General features: G+C 40.4%; 1 pseudogene; it reads left to right on the top strand.

Moving 5' to 3' along the window:
* Positions 1–269: 269 nt before the first annotated feature.
* Positions 270–13,458, top strand: LOC139451028 (serine/threonine-protein phosphatase 6 regulatory ankyrin repeat subunit B-like; annotated as a pseudogene).
* Positions 13,459–21,560: the final 8,102 nt, after the last annotated feature.

The following is a 21,560-nucleotide window of genomic DNA, read 5'->3' on the forward strand; positions in this document are numbered from 1 at the left end:
AGATCCTACTCTGACAATTTATCTATCAAGGTTCTCCAACAGTCTGTCAAAGGCCAAGGTCATCATTGAGGTTATTGTGAAAGATTGTACGTTGTATCATTCATTGCCAGTTACTCTTGTACGTTTATGTGTAGAATCCTGAGACTTGGTAAATGATAACAGTTGAAAACGTTTTATTGTGCTTTGGGGAATTTGGTGTTGCTTGATCAATGTCCCGAGTCATAAGTATCGATGGTAGTAACTATGGTCTTCTTTCAGAACAGTGAGAAATGGAAGGAAATCCGGACTCAGGGGGCCATCAGATTACCAGACGCCTCACAGAGGAAGCAGCTGATTTACTGAGGAGAACTGAACAAGGGAGACAACCTACTGCCACATCTGCAATACAGCACAACTACAGTGAGCATTTCAAACCTGTACAGTCATGCATACAGCTAGAACAGAAGGAGTAGGATCGGTATCAGATTGTCTGATATCCAACAAATTACAGGAAGTCATATGCATGACATGTGGAATGATATATGTAAAACATAAAAAGAAACACACCATAAGTATGCCCTTTCGGGTTACTCGGGTGGGTAATGAGTATGATCCGGGTACCCACAGGACTACCTGGATCCATGGTTAGTCACATTATATATTGTTTAATGACAAAAAATATCTAGAACTCTATGGTTACACCGGGTAGTAAATATGGACTCGTCCCAGCCCTACCTTTTTAAAACTTTCCATGTAAGAGATGTCTCCTGATTGTGGAAGGGTTTTGTTGCTTGTATGTATCTGACAATAATGAGACCAGAGGTTTTCTTAGTTGCAGGTGGTCCATTGTCTCATGTGGACTTGACCAATTCTACCAATGCCTCCGTCTCCGTGGGGGAACAAGGAGCTAGAGGATGTCTGTCACAAGGTGAGATGCCACCCGGCATGCACATGCTGATAAACTGATGCAGAGGACAACTATTATTATATGAAATAAGAGAGGATAATTTAGCATGATTCAAACATGCTACAGGAGCAACCAATTGTTATTTGGGAGAGGGCTTGGAAATGTATCAAACAAATTGTCCAAGAATAAAATGGGAAACTTGTATGAATGATCCTAGCTATGTTATCTCTAAAATATGCTCATATGATTTCAATCTGATTTTATGAAACATGGCCCCCAAGGTGGCCATCTTGAAAATGTCCTTGGTGTTATTTCAGCATTTCTGCTTGTATCATTATGAAATTTGATATGCAGCAAGTATGTATCTTTTGGAGTTACATGCATTTTTTGACAAATTTATATTTTTGACCCACTTATGACCTTTCACTTTTACATTCCCAATTTTCAAGTATTACTGTATTTTTTACATCCCAGAAACGACAATACCTATGAACTGAAACTTTGCCAACTGATCCCACTGAACTGAATTTTGATCACAGAATCCTGATGTGATATTTTTCAATATGACTGTCAATCGTAGTCATAATAGGTTACTTCATTATCATGAAAATAGTGTCATGCAAGTGAAGACGCTCTCATGGGCAATAAAAATCAAAAGTAGGTTCAAAATTGGAAACCATATCCTAGATTCCACCGCACTCTAGCATGCCATCATGTTTCATCAAATTATCTGCATTCATTTGGAAGCACATGGGACCCGTGCTTGTTGGCGTCAGTGGTAAATGTCTGAGACCTGCCTCACTGTGGGATTTCCTCCTACACTAAGCCATGCTATATCTGGAATACTGTTCATGGAAAGCAAACTAAAAAAAAGGAAATGGTTCCAGCAACTTTGGGAGAAGCAGTTGATAGGGTGGCTCAGGCTAAGTTTCATGCACAATTTGATGTAGGAAATGAATAGTAAAAGTTCAAGCAGGACCAAATTGTCCACGAATGGCAGACAAACGTTTTTGCCAATTACTTCAGCTGTTGAGTCAAGGGCTAAGTCCCACAGTACTTCAAAGATGGGTAACTTTCTATTGACGGAGGACTTAAAAGGGTACATGACCCTGTGACGCCCGATGACCCCAACTATGACCTTTGCAGTAGACGGATCCTTGCCCTTTTAGAATACTTTTAGAGATCTTCTCGTCTGATACTGCTTGACTTCTTATGTTATTATAAGTAGGTGTAATTGGTTTGCATGTTTTTTTGTATGAAGTATATTTAACATTTAAAAATTCAAATATTACAAAAAGTTTAAAGATCCTGACAGTGGTCTACTGGAAAAGTGTCCGCCTGGAGAGTGGAAGGTCGGGGGTTCAATCCCTGGCCTCGTCACACCAAAAGATGCTAAAAGATGGTACTTGTTGCTCTTCTGTCTGGTGCTCGTCATTAAGGGGCTAAAACAAGGACTGGTCCACCCGGTGCCAGTATACTGTGTCTGAGTGGGGTATTGCTTTTAAACTGCGGCATGGTATCTCAGTGGGCATGCACTATAAAATCGGCATTTGTCTGGACTAGAACAAGCAGTGACACACACACATGCATGCACATTGCTATGTAAGTGCAAGAATCTTGAACACAAAGTTAATCCCCATTTCAACTCACTTCAACTTTAAATCAGTGTGAAAAGAAGTGCGTGATATTGATGCACAGAATGTAATTGAACCATCCAGGGTCTACACAAAGGACAAGATCACTGTCTCGCGGTGTAATATCCCAATGCATGCAGTCATTTGTCATTGGCCGCATCTTCATGACGTTCGGATGCCACAAGCTTCAGCAGATATTTACTTGTTGATTGGGGACATGCATGCAGGACGATTGATTTGAGGACTGGTCAAGTGGAAGTCCACATGCGACACCAACCAGGCTGGGATGGATAGTGTGGAAGACTGGTCAAGTGGAAGTCCACATGCAACACCAACCAGGCTGGGATGGATAGTGTGGAAGACTGGTCAAGTGGAAGTCCACATGCAACACCAACCAGGCTGGGATGGATAGTGTGGAAGACTGGTCAAGTGGAAGTCCACATGCAACACCAACCAGGCTTGGATGGATAGTGTGGAAGACTAAGACTGGTCAAGTGGAAGTCCACATGCAACACCAACCAGGCTTGGATGGATAGTGTGGAAGACTGGTCAAGTGGAAGACCACATGCAACACCAACCAGGCTCGGATGGATAGTGTGGAAGACTGGTCAAGTGGAAGACCACATGTGACACCAACCAGGCTTGGATGGATAGTGTGGAAGGCTGGTCAAGTGGAAGACCACATGCGACACCAACCAGGCTCGGATGGATAGTGTGGAAGACTGGTCAAGTGGAAGACCACATGTGACACCAACCAGGCTTGGATGGATAGTGTGGAAGGCTGGTCAAGTGGAAGACCACATGCGACACCAACCAGGCTCGTATGGATAGTGTGGAAGGCTGGTCAAGTGGAAGACCACATGCGACACCAACTAGGCTCGTATGGATAGTGTGGAAGGCTGGTCAAGTGGAAGACCACATGCGACACCAACCAGGCTGGGATGGATAGTGTGGAAGACTGGTCAAGTGGAAGTCCACATGTGACACCAACCAGGCTTGGATGGATAGTGTGGAAGACTGGTCAAGTGGAAGTCCACATGCGACACCAACTAGGCTCGGATGGATAGTGTGGAAGACTGGTCAAGTGGAAGTCCACATGCGACACCAACTAGGCTCGGATGGATAGTGTGGAAGACTGGTCAAGTGGAGTTGGGCGACAAACCTTTTTGAACAGGACCGAAGTAGTAGCCGTAGATGAACTGAACGAGCTGGAAAGACTTGTGAAACAATCAATCCATCTTCATTTCCCAGAAAGATCTATTCACGACAGGAAAGAGAATTCAGAGGAGGATAGGATATTCATTCAAAACTTGAACAGTTCCATTACATTGGAGAATGGTCATTTCAGCATAAAACTGCCATTCAAGAAAGCAGAGGTGAAGCTTCCAGACAACCAGACCCAAGTCCTAAAGAAACTAGAATAACTGCAGGTGAAACTGAAGAGAGATCCTAAGTTATTGGAAGAATATGAAGATCCGTGTCTAAACCTGTTGACTAGGGCAATGCTTAGAATATACCTGCAGATGAGGTGATGGGTACTATCGGTCTTGCCACACCATGGTGTGTACCACCCTCGGGAACTTGATACATTGCGGGTTGTGTTTGGCTGCTCGGCAGCATATGAAGGTATATCCCAAAACAGTCAGCTGCTGCAGAGACCAGATTTAACAAATGATCTCACAGGCGTCCTTCTGCGTTTCAGACAGGGACATACAGCCATGATGGCAGATAATGAAGCCATGTTCCACCAGGTGGGAGTAGCAAAAGATGACACTGATTTCTTCAGATACTACCTGTGTCCGGAAGGCAATGTACATCTATTCCCAACATCTTATGGAATGGTGGCACATTTGTATGGCTCAATATCATCACAAAGCTGCTTGAAAGCGGCAAATCATTATAAAGATGACTTTTCAGAGAAGTCAATAGTAGTGATAAGAAAGAGCTTTTATGTGGACGATTGTTTCAAGTCTGGGCCTACAGATGAGGGAGACATCTTGTAAAGAATGTGGGTGAACCATGCCAGTAAGGTGGCTTCCATTTAACAAAATGGATCAGCAACATTTACTCAGTCATGGCCACAATTTCAAAAGGAGAGCAATCAGAGGAATTGAAAAGTTTAAATCTTGAACAAGATGAACCTGCAACTGAAAGCCAAGTTCGGCAAGGGTGAAAACTGTGCCTAGATTTTCAAAACGATCGTAGCCCTAAGATTATCGTAAAGTTATCGTAAGGAAATCGTAGGCTTTCGTAGCATATTTTCGAAACTATCGTAGCCCTAAGATATCTTAAGTTTGTCGTAAAGCTAAGATAGCCCTATACCTGTCGTAAGTTTATTTTATCTTCATCCAAGATGGCGGCATACTGTTCCATAGATATTTTGACAAACTATTAGTCTGCTTTACGTTCAAACATTGACATTTCATTTTGTAAAACTGAGTGATTCAAATTGACGCTTCGAAAACACAAAGAACGCATCAAGGATTTCACGCCAAAAATGTTCTTAATCGCACATAACTGTGGAGTCGATAGCTTACAATATATTTCTATCCGAGTCTATGCTGAAAAAGGGTGAAACAGCATACCTTTTCGATAATTTGGGAAGGATAAAAACGGAAGGTGTCGGCAGGCTACAGTAATGACCGTGACCTGATTGATAACTCAGGGGGAGCTAATCTTAGTTCAAACTCTCGTTGAGAGTGGTTTCCCTTTGTATTCGCCCGGGACACCTTGCTCAATGTTACAGTTTTCATAAAGCGCAGAGTTCCGCTGTTTTCTATTCTGGATCGCATTTGTGTAAATGCTTTATTCTTTATTTTATTTAGCATTTTATAAAATTATATCAATATACATATGTATAAAAAACCCATAAAGGTTTCGCATAAGTTTTTACATCTAAAATCGTGTGGGACGGGTGGTTTTAATAATTTAATTTTGACTATACAGTGTAGTATTTATTGACTTAACAAGGAAATACATGTGATCAAATATTTGTATACAATATTTAATATTTTTCTTGCAAAAGTAATTGTAATTATGTATTTCGTTTTAAATTCAATACCTATGTTATCTATGTCCTCTTGAAAGACAAATATTTGATACAAAGTGATTAACAAACTGTCTGTTGAACAATTGCATTCTTTACAAACAGGTGATTAACGGCATGTATTCCATTAAATATAACAATTAACTGAAATTTTGATAGCAAAAGTTAAGCATAGATTTTCGTATTGACAAATTAAATAAAAAAATCGTCCCCATGCTCGTTTGGGTTATGTCAAAATGTAGCATAGACTGCACAGTGTCCAAATTTCACTTTCCAATATATGTTCGCAGAAAAAAAGTTTATTGAATGAAATTTACTGATCAATTAGGAGATAAACCTACTGTGTTTTGAAATTTGATGTAGTCCCACTGTAGAATAGATACCTCTTTATTATAATTTTGAACCGAGCGCTTTAGCATTCAATAAACCGGTTTTGAAACATTTGCGTCTTTTTAATAGTCAAGTCTACATCTTCCCGTTTTATGTTTGAAAAAAATATAGATATACTTGAGACAATAAAATCGTTGTAACTTATAGGTTCAACGGACAAATATTAGTAAATGATTCTCAGCAATTCTGTTCGACAAGCCAAACATTATTGAACTACGTCCTGGAATAGATTTGACACATTACAAAGTAGTTCGCTCCTTAGTCAGATTTAAATGAAATCAGACAAATCAGTTTATTAGCTCTACTTAATTTAAAAGGATAGAAAATGACTACATTATATGTATGTTTACGTTAACTTGTGGCGTGTTCCATGAGACAACATAACTTGACAATTCCGAAATTATCTCTCTTTGCGAATGAAAATTAGTGTCACTTTTATATTTAGAAAAGAATTATGGATCTAGATTGATAAAAAATAATTTCATCATCTAAATACTTATAGCTTTGTTAATTCGTGAAATATATTGGCTACATAAATAACAAAACAAACTTAGATTATTATAAAAAAATTGCCTGGGGATGCGCTGCTTCCTGAACAATTTTTGTTTTGAGTGTTTCCACGTATAATGGTGGTGTTTACACTAATATAAACTTGACTTTTGACATAAACACAAACATATATATAGTATACATCACTTAACACGTATGTTAAATGCTGAACGCATATGCAGTTCGATCAAAGGTCTCGTCATTGTCATTTAGAATAACGTCCCTTACTTTCATCCTTGACTTTGTACGCGATGTGTTTATACCATAAAGTTGTGCGCGGTCACGAGAGGACCATTTGAAGGGAAAATAGTGAAGTATCTTTTGGCACATTATTTCCAATCTAATAGGTAAAGTGTGGTAACACTATACTAATTGATTATAACATTTTTTGGCCCACGAATGCTTTTTGTGTTCGGTTAGTCATGGCATCTTTTATCATAAGAACAACACGTCTAAATGTAGGACATATGTAGGATTGTACAGAATTTCACTCAAATATGTGCATGTTAAACAATGTGACCTGACAATGTGATCATGAATTCCGTGTCATTTATCTATGTTGTTGTTATTGTCAGCAGCTGGGAAATCCCCATGACGTCATTGGGAAACAACCACTTTTTCGATCTCTAACACAAATGAGTTCTCTGTCAGAGTTACGATAGATATCGTAGCTCTAAACGATCTGTGACAGGTTTACGAGAGTTTCGAAAATCTATCTTGTCCTAACCTTAAGATATCTTATCTTTGAATGTAAGTTGTTAAGATTCATCTTAGCTAAGATCGTTTCGAAAATCTAGGCCCTGGACTTTTAAAGTCAGTAAACTGCTCGGAAAGATGAGAATGGAACTAACCGCAGCGATGCTCACTGTTCGCACTAGTACCATGACTCTTAAGAGATAGAGCTCTAAATATGCTCTTCAAAAAAAGAAAAGCAAAACGGATATTTTTGGCCACAAAAGCAAAACTAAGAGGTGCAGAGTGAAGAGGTTTAAAGTGTTATAGTGTCAGTGACAAATGTTACGAATCAAAATGATCACAACAAGGACAGCAAACCATTATATGGGAAACACTTATGATTCTGAAAAAGCACCCAGTGCATTAACAACACTATGAACGGTGAACGGTATTAAAGTGAAGGGTTTTTGATTGCCTGGCATCTGTGTCAATCGAACACTGACAGTTAACAACATGCCAAGATTAACAGAAGTGCAAAGAAACAACGTCATAGGCCGCTTGCAGGAAGAGGAATCCCGATCAGCTGTAGCCAAGGTTTTCAATGTACCGCCCAGCACCATCACAAGGCGATGGGATCAGTTTCAACAGCATGGGTCAACACATAGATCAGCCAAGACCGGCATGACCAAGAGTAACCACCCCCGCCCAAGATTGCAACATCCAACTGCGCCACCTATCTGAAAAGATGACCACAGCCACGTCAACCTCATCCCAAATACCCGGACTGGGCAGAATCTCTGACCAGATTGTATGAAACCGTTTCAGATCCGCAGGTCTATGAGCAAAATGTCCTGTTCGACGGGTCATACTGAGTCGACAGCATCGTCAACAACGACTGCATTGGTGTCCTCGACACAGGGTGTGGCCTCAACTGCGATGGATAGATGTCTGGTTCAGAGATGAATCAAGATTTCTCCTCCGTCGAGGGAATGGAAGAGCACGGGCCTACAGACATCGGGGAGAACGTTACGCCGGAAACTGTGTACAGGAAGTGGACAGGTTTGGTGAGGGTAGCGTTATAGATGGAGCACCTGTGGGATGAATTGGATTGGATAGACAGCTACGCTGATGTCAACCATAACCCCAGACGTTGCAGCAGTTGGACAATTCCCCAGGATGTGATTTGCCTACTCGTCTTTTCCATGGGCCAGAGATGTCATACCACTATTGATTCCAACGGGGGACATACACGTTATTGATGGTAGCTGACCTTCACCTTGGACTTTTCCTATGTACTGATAACTGAGATGACTACAATCACCAAGTGTTCTCTCCACAACATTTTGGCTCAAAGCTTTGTACAGTTCCTCGCATAAATATATTTCCCTACCTCACACAAATCTGGCTTTGCGTTTCTGTTTTTTAAGAGTATATCATTTGTATATTATTGGACAGATAGCATGGCAGTGATCAGTGATCAGATATCTCCAATGAGAAAACCTGCTTCCAAACGTTTCTAGCAAATCATCTCTCAGGGATTCATGCAGCAACTGACGTCAACCGAATTGAGATGTGTAAACAGTAGCTGTAATCCTGCAGATGTGTCATCACCCAGAGACTATAGGTTATGATAGAAAGAGAGAAGAATTGATATTCAATGACTTTCATAGATACTGTCAGAGAAATATGACTTTGTAGTCATCATTCTTTTGCAAGCTTATAAACAGGATATAGAGTCATTAAGAAAACATATCACTTAATAACTTAAATTATTCATTAATAAAACTAACCATTTATTTGGAATTATGTCTTTTGTGCAAAATAAGTCGTTCGGCACATCTTCACCCATTAAATGCTACATCACTGAATAAAGGTGAGCTTCTGTACCTGTGGTTTCACTGACTGAATGTTTCTTCTCAGATTCATGTGTGTAGGATGATGTGTTGGACCATATCGTTTTTTTCTGTAGAACAAAAATATTTTTCTTAATTGAGAAACATATTTAAGCATGATCATCTCAAAAATGCAAATGCTGGGAAAGTCGACTTTTTGGTAGGATATGTATCACGTGAAATGGGATGCACATTTAATCATTGGCAATGAGATTAAGATTGTGATTCATCTTTAGATTGAACATACAATATGTTTTATTATCTCAGCATAGACAAAGCTGAAACTTAGTGTATAAAATGCTATTTGTTTTTTTTATGGACCATTATTATACAGCTCACTTTGATTGTACCTGGTAAGCAGCACTGTCTCAGAATGACAGTGAAATTGGGCTTAAAGTCATGTTGAAGATTACTACACATGCATAGCGATGGGCATTCATGTGTCTGTATGGCTGCTTGTACTAGTCTGGGCATATTGTGGCTTTATAGTGCTGGGCCACTGAGACACCATGCCACAGTTCAATACGGATGTCCACCGATACTAACTCCAAACTGACCAATCCTTGTTTTATCCCCTTAATGGTGAATACCAGGCAGGCAAAGAAAAAACTCAGCACAAGGTTTAAATTTTTTGTGATAATTGTATGAAAAGCCTGAATCAGATCCAAGTGGTAAAAATGTGTGGCTTGATTTAAACTCTGCCTTGCTTTTGTGTTGTCTATTCTGACTGGAATGATGCTTTCTACCGCAGGTCCAGATTTGATTATATGTAGACCAAGTTAACATTCACACAATCAATGTTTCCCCTTTTCCCACAGAACGTTACTGCCAAAAGGTGGAACTGCTCAAGGAGTATTTTGTGGACATACATGCCCTCCAGACAGCCCAACAGCTCCTTGAGAAGCATGGCCATGTCAGCATCTGTGGAGCTCCTGGAGATGGGAAGACCAGCATTGCTCTGAAGATCTGTGAGGCATATGAACAAAAGAGATATGAAACAGTGTTTGTGGAAAACATTGAACGTTTTGACGTTGATACAATTTCTAAACGACAATCACACATGCTGGTTGTTTTTGATGATATATTTGGTTCTGTCACATTCAGTTCGAATTTGGAAAAACAACATGAATTGTTCAGTGCCTTGGTTGATGATCTTGCTAAAACTGCCGCTGATAAAGAGCGGGATTCCAAGAAGAAGAAAGATAAACAATCAAAAGGTAAGGAACAATCCAATGAAGAAACCCCCATCTACAGACTGAAGCTTGTTTTTACCTCTAGGACATACATCTGGAAGGAGGGGTGTTCAAGACTACATCAGTACAAAGTGGATCTACTTAAAACAGAAGCTATGCTTGATATGACTAAAGACCATCTCACGGTTGAAGAAAAGAAACGTATGTTACGTTCCTACAAGAGCAAACATCCTAAAAGTGATATCTCTGAAAAGGATATTTGTAGCATCACAGATTCAAAACACAACATATTTGGATTCCCTCTTATCAGCAGACTCTTTTTCACTCATGCAGTCTTCCAGATGCACAATGTAAACTTCTTCATTAATCCTCTGACCTACCTGAGAGGTGACCTTGAAGCCATTGTACGGGAAGAAAGCAATAGATCAGCAGCCATCCTCCTCCTCATCCTGTGTGATGGAAACCTGAACCTTGTTTCTTTGCAGTCACGGAAAGCTGGACATGTCATGTTTGATGCTGTGAAAGACGTAGTTCCTTGTTGTACAAGCACCGGGATTGCCAAGGAGATCGCAAACTTTACTGGGGTCTACTGTAAAGTCGAGGATCACATCGCATCTTTCTCTCACCCTTCCATATACGATGCTGCAGCCTGTGCTGTAGGACATCTCAATATCGTGTTGCTGCTGGAACACTGCTCCCTGAAATTCATGTATGAAAGAGTGAGGCTTGGTAAAGGTATACAGTCATCAGACATTGAAGATGTCACAAACATGATCTACATCACCCCCGAACTACACCAAACAGTAGTGGACAGACTGGGGAAAGGTATTCGACAAGGATGCTTCATTTGGACAGTGAAACATCCAGTTCTCCGTGATGAGAGGATTGCCGCCCTACTATGGACAGAGATTAAAGATAACATTGTTGAAATTGTTGAACAAAAGGATAGGGACTCAAGTGAATGCTTTTTGTATTTAGCTTCCCTATCTGAGAGTTACTTTCTATTTTCTAAGTCATTAGAAGTTGTTGTAAGACAGGGTGACACATCAACTGATCTATATGACTGTGTGGCAGCCTGTGTTACTCACGGCAAACTGAAACACCTGGAACACCTCGTTACAATCATGAGTCTACATGGAGAATTCGATGTTGAATTTTCCATAGACGGGAAAACCCTTCTGATCATGGCTGCCCAGTCAGGACAGTCAGAGGTGTTCAACTTCCTCATCCAGAAGGGTGCTGATATTTCAGTGACGGACTGGACAGGAAACACCTGTTTACATTATGCCTGTGAATCAGGAAGTATGGCGTTGACTAGAAAGGTGGTTGGAAAGCATCCTGTTTTACTAAATTCCATAAGTTTTGTGGGTTTAACACCTGCAATGCTTTGTGCCAAAGCAGATCACCTTTCGATCCTGAAGTTCCTGAAACAAAAAGGAGCCGATTTAACGCTTACCGACTATAACATGTCAGATTGTTTGCACTTGGCGAGTGAAAATGGCAATCTGTCAACTGTGAGGTTTTTGATTTCGCTGAACATGTTTAATGTGAACAAGAAGGAAAGATATTTAATGCAAACATCAGCTATGAAGGCAGCAGCAAGAGGACACTATGATGTTTATCATCTCCTTGTATCTGAGGGTGCAGATATGACCCTTACTGATAAGTACAACAGAGACTGTCTGATGTTGGCATGTGAGGGAGGAAACATATCTATAGTGAAACATGTCTTGTCAATGAAAACATGTGACATCAACAGGCGGGGAGGAAATTTGCAACAAACACCAATTATGATGGCATTGGAAAGAGAACACTATGATGTTTATCATGTCCTTGTATCTGAGGGTGCAGATCTGACCCTTACTAATCTATACAACAGAGACTGTCTGATGTTGGCATGTGAGGGAGGAAACATATCTATAGTGAAACATGTCTTGTCAATGAAAACATGTGACATCAACAGGCAGGGAGGAAATTTGCAACAAACACCAATTATGATAGCATTGGAAAGAGAATACTATGATGTTTATCATGTCCTTGTATCTGAGGGTGCAGATCTCACCCTTACTGATGATGACAACACAGACTGTCTGATGTTGGCATGTGAGGGAGGTAACATATCTATAGTGAAACATGTCTTGTCAATGAAAACATGTGACATCAACAGGCAGGGAGGAAATTTGCAACAAACACCAATTATGATAGCATTGGAAAGAGAATACTATGATGTTTATCATGTCCTTGTATCTGAGGGTGCAGATCTGACCCTTACTGATGATGACAACACAGACTGTCTGATGTTGGCATGTGAGGGAGGTAACATATCTATAGTGAAACATGTCTTGTCAGTGAAAACATGGGACATCAACAGGCGGGGAGGAGTGTTGCAACAAACACCAGTTATGATGGCATCGGAAGGAGGACACTATGATGTTTATCATCTCCTTGTATCTGAGGGTGCAGATCTGACCCTTACTGATAAAAACAACACAGACTGTCTGATGTTGGCATGTGAGGGAGGTAACGTATCTATAGTGAAACATGTCTTGTCAATGAAAACATGTGACATCAACAGGCAGGGAGGATATTTTAATAATTCACCAATTATGATAGCATTGGAAAGAGGAAACTATGATGTTTATCATCTCCTTGTGTCTGAGGGTGCAGATCTGACCGTTACTGCTGATGACAACAGAGACTGTCTGATGTTGGCATGTGAGGGAGGTAACGTATCTATAGTGAAACATGTCTTGTCAATGAAAACATGCGACATCAACAGGCAGGGAGGAACTTATAAAGAAACACCAGTTATGATGGCATTGGAAAGTGGACACGATGATGTTTATGATCTCCTTGTGTCTGAGGGTGCAGATCTGACCATTACTCATGATGACAGCAGCGACTGGCTGATGGCATTTACGGGAGGTACATATCTACAGTGTGAAACAGGTTGGGAGGATATTTGAAACAACCACCAGTAATGATGACATTGGGAAGAGGACACTATGATGTTTATAATCTCCTTGTATCTCAGGGTGCAGATACGACTCTTACTGTTGTATACAGCAGTAAGGTGTTGTGGTGGTATATACAGCAGTATGATGTTGTAGTGGTGTATACAGCATTAGATGTTGTAGTATTGTATACAGCAGTAAGGTGTTGTAGTGGTGTGTACAGCAGTAAGATGTTGTAGTGGTGTATACAGCAGTATGGTGTTGTAGTGGTGTATACAGCAGTAAGATGTTGTAGTGGTGTATACAGCAGTAAGGTGTTGTAGTGGTTTATACAGCAGTAAGATGTTGTAGTGGTGTATACAGCAGTAAAGTGTTGTAGTGGTGTATACAACACTATGATGTTGTAGTGGTGTATACAACACTATGATGTTGTAGTGGTGTATACAAGAGTAAGGTGTTGTAGTGGTGTATACAGCAGTATGATGTTGTAGTGGTGTATACAGCAGTTTGGTGTTGTAGTGGTGTATACAGCAGTAAGGTGTTGTAGTGGTGTATACTGCAGTAAGGTGTTGTAGTGGTGTATACAGCAGTAAGGTGTTGTAGTGGTGTATACAGCAGTTTGGTGTTGTAGTGGTGTATACAGCAGTAAGGTGTTGTAGTGGTGTATACAGCAGTTTGGTGTTATAGTGGTGTATACCCGCTGTATGATGTTGTGGTGTATACAGCAGTTTGGTGTTGTAGTGGTGTATACAGCAGTAAGGTGTTATAGTGGTGTATACAGCAGTATGATGTTGTGGTGTATACAGCAGTAAGGTGTTGTAGTGGTGTATACAGGAGTAAGGTGTTGTAGTGGTGTATACAGCAGTAAGGTGTTATAGTGGTGTATACAGTAGTATGATGTTGTGGTGTATACAGCAGTTTGGTGTTGTAGTGGTTTATACAGCAGTATGATGTATTGGTGTATACAGCAGTATGATGTTGTAGTGGTGTATACAGCAATATGATGTTTTCGTGGTGTATACAACAGTTTGGTGTTTTAGTGGTGTATACAGCAGTTTGGTGTTGTAGTGGTGTATACAGCAGTATGATGTAGTGGTGTATACAGCAGTATGATGTTGTAGTGGTGTATACAGCAATATGATGTTTTCGTGGTGTATACAACAGTTTGGTGTTTTAGTGGTGTATACAGCAGTTTGGTGTTGTAGTGGTGTATACAGCAGTATGATGTTGTAGTGGTGTATACAGGAGTAAGGTGTTGTAGTGGTGTATACAGCAGTTTGGTGTTGTAGTGGTGTATACAGCAGTAAGGTGTTGTAGTGGTGTATACAGCATTAAGATGTTGTTGTGGTGTATACAGCAGTAAGATGTTTTAGTGGTGTATACGGCGGTAAGGTGTTGTTGTGGTGTATACAGCAGTATGATGTTGTAGTGGTGTATACAGCAGTATGGTGTTGTAGTGGTGTTTATAGCAGTATGGTGAAGTAGTGGTGTATACAGCAGTATGGTGTTGTAGTGATGTATACAGCAGTAAAGTGTTGTAGTGATGTATACAGCAGTATGATGTTGGAGTGGTGTGCACAGCAGTAAGGTGTTGTAGTGGGGTATACAGTAGTTTGGTGTTGTAGTTGTGTATACAGCAGTAAGATGTTGTAGTGGTGTATACAGCAGTATGATGTTGTAGTGATATATACAGCAGTATGATGTTGTAGTGGTGTATACAGCAGTAAGGTGTTGTAGTGGGGTATACAGTAGTTTGGTGTTGTAGTTGTGTATACAGCAGTAAGATGTTGTAGTGGTGTATACAGCAGTATGATGTTGGAGTGCTGTATACAGCAGTATGATGTTGTAGTGGTGTATACAGCAGTATTATGTTGTAGTGGTGTATACAGCAGTAAGGTGTTATAGTGGTGTATACAGCAGTATGATGTTGTGGTGTATACAGCAGTTTGGTGTTGTAGTGGTGTATACAGCAGTATGATGTTGTGGTGTATACACCAGTATGATGTTGTAGTGGTGTATACAGCAGTTTGGTGTTGTAGTGGTGTATACAGCAGTATGATGTTGTGGTGTATACAGCAGTATGATGTTGTAGTGGTGTATACAGCAATATGATGTTGTAATGTTGTATACAACAGTTTGGTGTTGTAGTGGTGTATACAGCAGTTTGGTGTTGTAGTGGTGTATACAGCAGTATGATGTTGTAGTGGTGTATACAGCAGTAAGGTGTTGTAGTGGTGTATACAGCAGTTTGGTGTTGTAGTGGTGTATACAGGAGTAAGGTGTTGTAGTGGTGTTTATAGCAGTATGGTGAAGTAGTGGTGTATACAGCAGTATGGTGTTGTAGTGATGTATACAGCAGTAAGGTGTTGTAGTGGGGTATACAGTAGTAAGGTGTTGTAGTGGTGTATACTGCAGTAAGGTGTTGTAGTGGTGTATACAGCAGTAAGGTGTTGTAGTGGTGTATACAGCAGTTTGGTGTTGTAGTGGTGTATACAGCAGTAAGGTGTTGTAGTGGTGTATACTGCAGTAAGGTGTTATAGTGGTGTATACTGCAGTATGATGTTGTGGTGTATACAGCAGTTTGGTGTTGTAGTGGTGTATACAGCAGTAAGGTGTTATAGTGGTGTATACAGCAGTATGATGTTGTGGTGTATACAGCAGTTTGGTGTTGTAGTGATGTATACAGCAGTAAGGTGTTGTAGTGGTGTATACAGCAGTAAGGTGTTATAGTGGTGTATACAGCAGTATGATGTTGTGGTGTATACAGCAGTTTGGTGTTGTAGTGGTGTATACAGCAGTATGATGTAGTGGTGTATACAGCAGTATGATGTTGTAGTGGTGTATACAGCAATATGATGTTGTAATGGTGTATACAACAGTTTGATGTTGTAGTGGTGTATACAGCAGTTTGGTGTTGTAGTGGTGTATACAGCAGTATGATGTTGTAGTGGTGTATACAGCAGTAAGGTGTTGTAGTGGTGTATACAGCAGTTTGGTGTTGTAGTGGTGTATACAGCAGTATGGTGTTGTAGTGGTGTATACGGCAGTAAGGTGTTGTGGTGTATACAGCGGTAAGGTGTTGTAGTGGTGTTTACTGCAGTTTGGTGTTGTAGTGGTATATATTGCATTCCAACTATATCATAAGCATGTGTTTATGGATTATATTAAGGGTAACGCTATTTTTCAGGGCATTAAATTGCCCTCGGTCTTTTCAATTGCCCTCCTTCGTCGGGCAGTTAATGGAAGACCTCGGGCCTCTGCAAATGATAATGCCCTGAAAAATAGCGTTACCGTTATTATAGCTAAACTGGAATGGAATTTGTTATCAAATAGAAAGAAACAACAATATTTTTTTGAAACATTTCCTGCAATCAATACGAATGTCACTGACCAACTTTTCCAAATGTGGAATCGTCAAAGAACAAACCAGATGACGTCACTATTGAACGTGACGTCACGTATCCCTATCCTATGACGTCACCTAACAACGAGTGTGATAATGGCCCGTCGTCAAGCAATATGGGGGCATTATCAAGTTACAGTGGCCCGCTCATTTCTGATAACATGCGGGCGGTTTAATGACAATTCTATCCATTTTAGCTATAATGTTAAATAGTGATAACGCCATTTATCATATAATGAGTAGGTTTCTCGGCAGGATAAAGCCAACGGATAAAAACGATATCCGTTGGGGTCATATGCGGATAGAGATGCAAATATCAAAGGTCAAGTAGGGACTACTTTCACTGTTTATAAACAAACATGGCGTCGCCCTCGTCATTTGACGATCGAGTCAGAATTAACCGTCGGGAATCTGGATAAACTACAGGGATAATTGCTATCATTATCCAAAGAACAGTCTAATATTCTGAAAATCAGTGTCTATCTGTGACGTAGCTAAGGCATTTTATAAGTTTGGGCAACTTTGGAGATATAAATTTCAAAACAATTTTGCGAGGGCACGAGGCCTAGCCAAGCGGGATCAGTAGGCATATCTGTGCTTGTAAAACCTCTGCGGCTCCACAAATTAAAATAGTTGGATTTGGAACCAAATATGTTTGAATTGTTACCTTGTTTCGTTTTGTCGCTGTGTGTACATCTGACTACACTTCTTAACGTTATGACAGACCGATGGTCAACAACGTCTGACCGTGGCCATGACGTCTCATAGACAAGGGTTAGAGTAGCTTCCCTTTGACAAAGGGCAGTTACTCTAGTGGACAGACCGATGGATTGCCGCACAAGGCAAATAAAAACAATTGTTGTTTTGCGTATATGTTCCTTCGCCACTGTATAAGAAACAGATTTCAGTTGGAACTATATTGGCTACTGTCACTGTCCGACTGACACATCACTTACCCTATGACGTAATATATATTAATGCGCGCATTCCAGGAAAACTCGCAATGTTTCGGTAATGTTTGTGAGAGAGGGAAAGCAATTTTGAAGCACAGAATTAAAGAATGACATTATATGATAAAGAGGTTATCACGCTTGTGTGTTTGGGGATGGTAAATATCCTGTATTAGGAATAAACACTATCCCAAGGCTCGCTAAATACAATGTTTATTCCTAATGCAGGATATTTACCATCCCCAAACACACTCGCGTGATAACCTCTATATATTGTATATACCACAGCACCATCTAGATTGATGTACCTGTTATTAATCAGCTGTATATATTTAGATAGGGTGGTTCATCTGGATTACCATATGATGTCGTATTTCTCGTGTAATGTAGACAGCATACCACATGTTTGATTTTTCTACTTTGTCTATCATGATCTATGATAGTGAATATACTATGATAGTGAATATATCCTCACATGGTTTAGACATACTTGTAGTGTGAATTCAGGTGTATGGTATATGTTACCTTGTATAACTATTAGTGAAGTAGTATTGATGACCAAATATATGTCTATTTTTACTTGATATGAAAGATGTAAAATTGTGTGTTTGTGTGAGGCATTTTATTCATTTAACCTGCATTGCATTGATAAGAATAATGCCATGTAAATAGCATTGTATGGTGTTGAAGTGGTGTATATAGCATTGTATAGAGTTATAGTGGTGTATATAGCATTGTATAGTGTTGTGTAAATAGCATTGCATAGTGTTGTATTGGCGTTTATAGCATTGTATAGTGTTGTAGTGGTGTATATGGCATTGTGTAGAGTTGTAGTGGTGTATATAGCATTGTATAGTGTTGTAGTGGCGTTTATAGCATTGTAAAGTGTTGTAGTGGCGTATATAGCATTGAATAGTGTGGTTATGGTGCATGTAGGATTGTTCAGTGTCAAAGTTGAAATGTTATAAATATATATATATATATTAGTATGATGATAATATTTGTTTTGTTGGTTTGAGTGAATGTTGTTTAACACCAGTCAAAAATACTCCAAGTTGCTGTACCAGACAAACCAGTGATTGATTGTGAGTCATGAATAAGTGAGTCCTGAACAATCCTTGGTTAAATCACAGTCTACTGAGTGTGGAAGTGATAGAGGGGTATCCATTTAACCTTCTGTTTAAAACCAAAGATCCTTATTGGGGCATTTCTCGAATTCAAACCAAATCTAAAATATGGAAGATATATTGATAATTGGTGGCCATATTGGATTATGCAAATTATACATATTTCCCAAACTGGGATTGCTAAGGACTTTTAGTATGTTGTTTTCGGGACCTTGTAGAAATGTATTGTGGTAAAATAAATTCTGTTGCAATTTGTTCCAAGTGAAACCTTATTTTGCCTGGACTGATGATGACTTCGGCGCTCAACAGCATTCCCTCATTTACAATTCTCTGTTTTTAGCAGGATTATATCTATATGTATGCCGTTTTGTTGGAAAGATGTCACTAAAGTGAATGTATTTCACTTAATTTGAGTGAGTGAGTGAGTCACGTTCAACGCTGCTTTGAACAGTTAGTCGTGTCAGCAAAATGTGGGAGGAAAGTGATGCAGGTCTCATCCGTTAACCACTTTGGTGAAACCCACGAGCACAGGTATGGTGCTGACAAAACTAGAAACATAATTGGGGGAACTCACTATCATCTGTGACACAATTCTTTACAGCAAATTGCGGCACCTTAGATGACCTTTGCCTTCCACTTAATTTAAATACTAAGATTTTGAAATGGATTATTTTGTGGTCAGGCACGGAGCCTTGTTTGATGGCACACACCCCCCCCCCCCCCCCCCCAACACACACCTTATTGTTGTGTGGCTTGTGTGTCACAGACTTGATTATTTGTCATTTTCAAGTATTTTCTGTAAAATAAATTGTTGATCTGAATGCCTTTTGAGTCATTTCATTATTTGCATTAATAATGTATTTCATGAATATTTAACGGATACAAGAATATTTCAAGTTGAATGCGTTTAGAACATAGTGTCAGACGTTGCTTGATGTATGTTGGACAATATGTGAAACCCATTGTCGTATTATTAGCGCAAAGATGTGATTGGAATATTGACACAAGGCACCTGTAGTTTTACCCATGCACTCTCTCTGATCTGTATACAGGTAACAGGTCTTTCCTCAGTATGCACAGTAAACACATATTTCTTCATGCAATAAAGGCAGTGATTTTGCTAGAGGCGGATTCCATGAGGATATTTTCTTCTATACCCTTACCAAATGTGAAGACTAGTGAGGAATTCGGGTAAGACTAAAGCTCACCAGCAACCTATGCTTGTCTTGAGAAGTGACTAAATGGCTCGAGTGGTCAGACTAGGTGACTTGGTTGATTGCATGTCATCGTAACCCAACTGTGTGGATCATTGCCATGTCAAGCACTGGATTGTCTGGTCCAGACTTTAGTCATTTACAGATGCCTTGAAAAAGCTGAAACATTGCTGAGTGAAGTGTTGAAAGTAAATCACCAAGCAAGCAAATTGTGTGCTCAGTCTTCACTACAAAGGAGTCATGATTCATAACTTATTTTGTTCAGTATATATAATTTGTTCAATTTGGGGGGCGCTTGTCACCATGTCAGGGGAACCGGAGGAGATGCGGTCCCTAGGTCCTCAGTATAAATCTATGACTTGTCTGATTGTGTGCATTCAGACTCTGATTGTGTACAAATACAGTTGCTCATATGTTCAGTCCATAGGTTGCCAGGATCGTTGCTCATGTGTTCAGTCCATGGTTTTCCAGGACCGTTGCTCATGTGTTCAGTCCATGGTTTGCCAGGACCGTTGCTCATGTGTTCAGTCCATAGTTTGCCAGGATCGTTGCTCATGTGTTCAGTCCATGGTTTACCAGGATCGTTGCTCATGTGTTCAGTCCATGGTTTTCCAGGACCGTTGCTCATGTGTTCAGTCCATAGGTTGCCAGGATCGTTTCTCATGTGTTCAGTCCATGGTTTACCAGGGTTGTTGCTCATGTGTTCAGTCCATGGTTTACCAGGATTGTTGCTCATGTGTTCAGTCCATGGTTTGCCAGGACCGTTGCTCATGTGTTCAGTCCATGGTTTGCCAGGATCATTGTTCATGTGTTCAGTCCATGGTTTGCCAGGACCGTTGCTCATGTGTTCAGTCCATAGTTTGCCAGGATCGTTGCTCATGTGTTCAGTCCATGGTATGCCAGGTTCGTTGCTCATGTGTTCAGTCCATGGTTTGCCAGGATCGTTGCTCATGTGTTCAGTCCATGGTTTGCCAGGACCGTTGCTCATGTGTTCAGTCCATGGTTTGCCAGGTTCGTTGCTCATGTGTTCAGTCCATGGTTTGCCAGGTTCGTTGCTCATGTGTTCAGTCCATGGTTTGCCAGGTTAATACTTGTAGATTTGACGATGCTTGAATTCGGAATCCAGATTGCAGTGATATACTTGAAACCGTGAAGACCAGGGTTAGAATAGGTTCAGCAACCCATGCTTGCCGTAAAAGGCGACTATACTTGTCGTAAGAGTGGGTGGTCAGGTTCACTGACTTGGTTGATGCATGTCATCGCATCCCAATTGCGTAGATCGATGCTCGTGATGTGAATCACTGGATTGTCTGGTCCATACCCGATTACTTACAGACCGCCTGTACCCTTACAGTGTACACTCTCCGCCCAAGAAACCCCACATATACTTTATTGGGGACATGTCAGGAAACTCGGCGGACCTGTGCAATATGTGCGTATGCCTTCTCGTCGGAGATAATCGAGACGACCTGGGAACCATGTCTGGCATTGTCTCTTTTCAGTTCATAATTTCTGTCGATAATTCTTGCGAATGGAACAACGACATGACGCAAAGTTTCGTCAACATATCGTGCGTTCAGTCAGTGTACATTCACATTTCGCCTGCCATGACACTTCCGCCCACATACCAATGATAGTCAAGAATTG

The sequence above is a fragment of the Haliotis cracherodii genome, unplaced genomic scaffold, assembly GCF_022045235.1.
Source record: "Haliotis cracherodii isolate W230 unplaced genomic scaffold, xgHalCrac1.p SCAF_8, whole genome shotgun sequence".
Lineage (NCBI taxonomy): Eukaryota > Metazoa > Mollusca > Gastropoda > Lepetellida > Haliotidae > Haliotis > Haliotis cracherodii.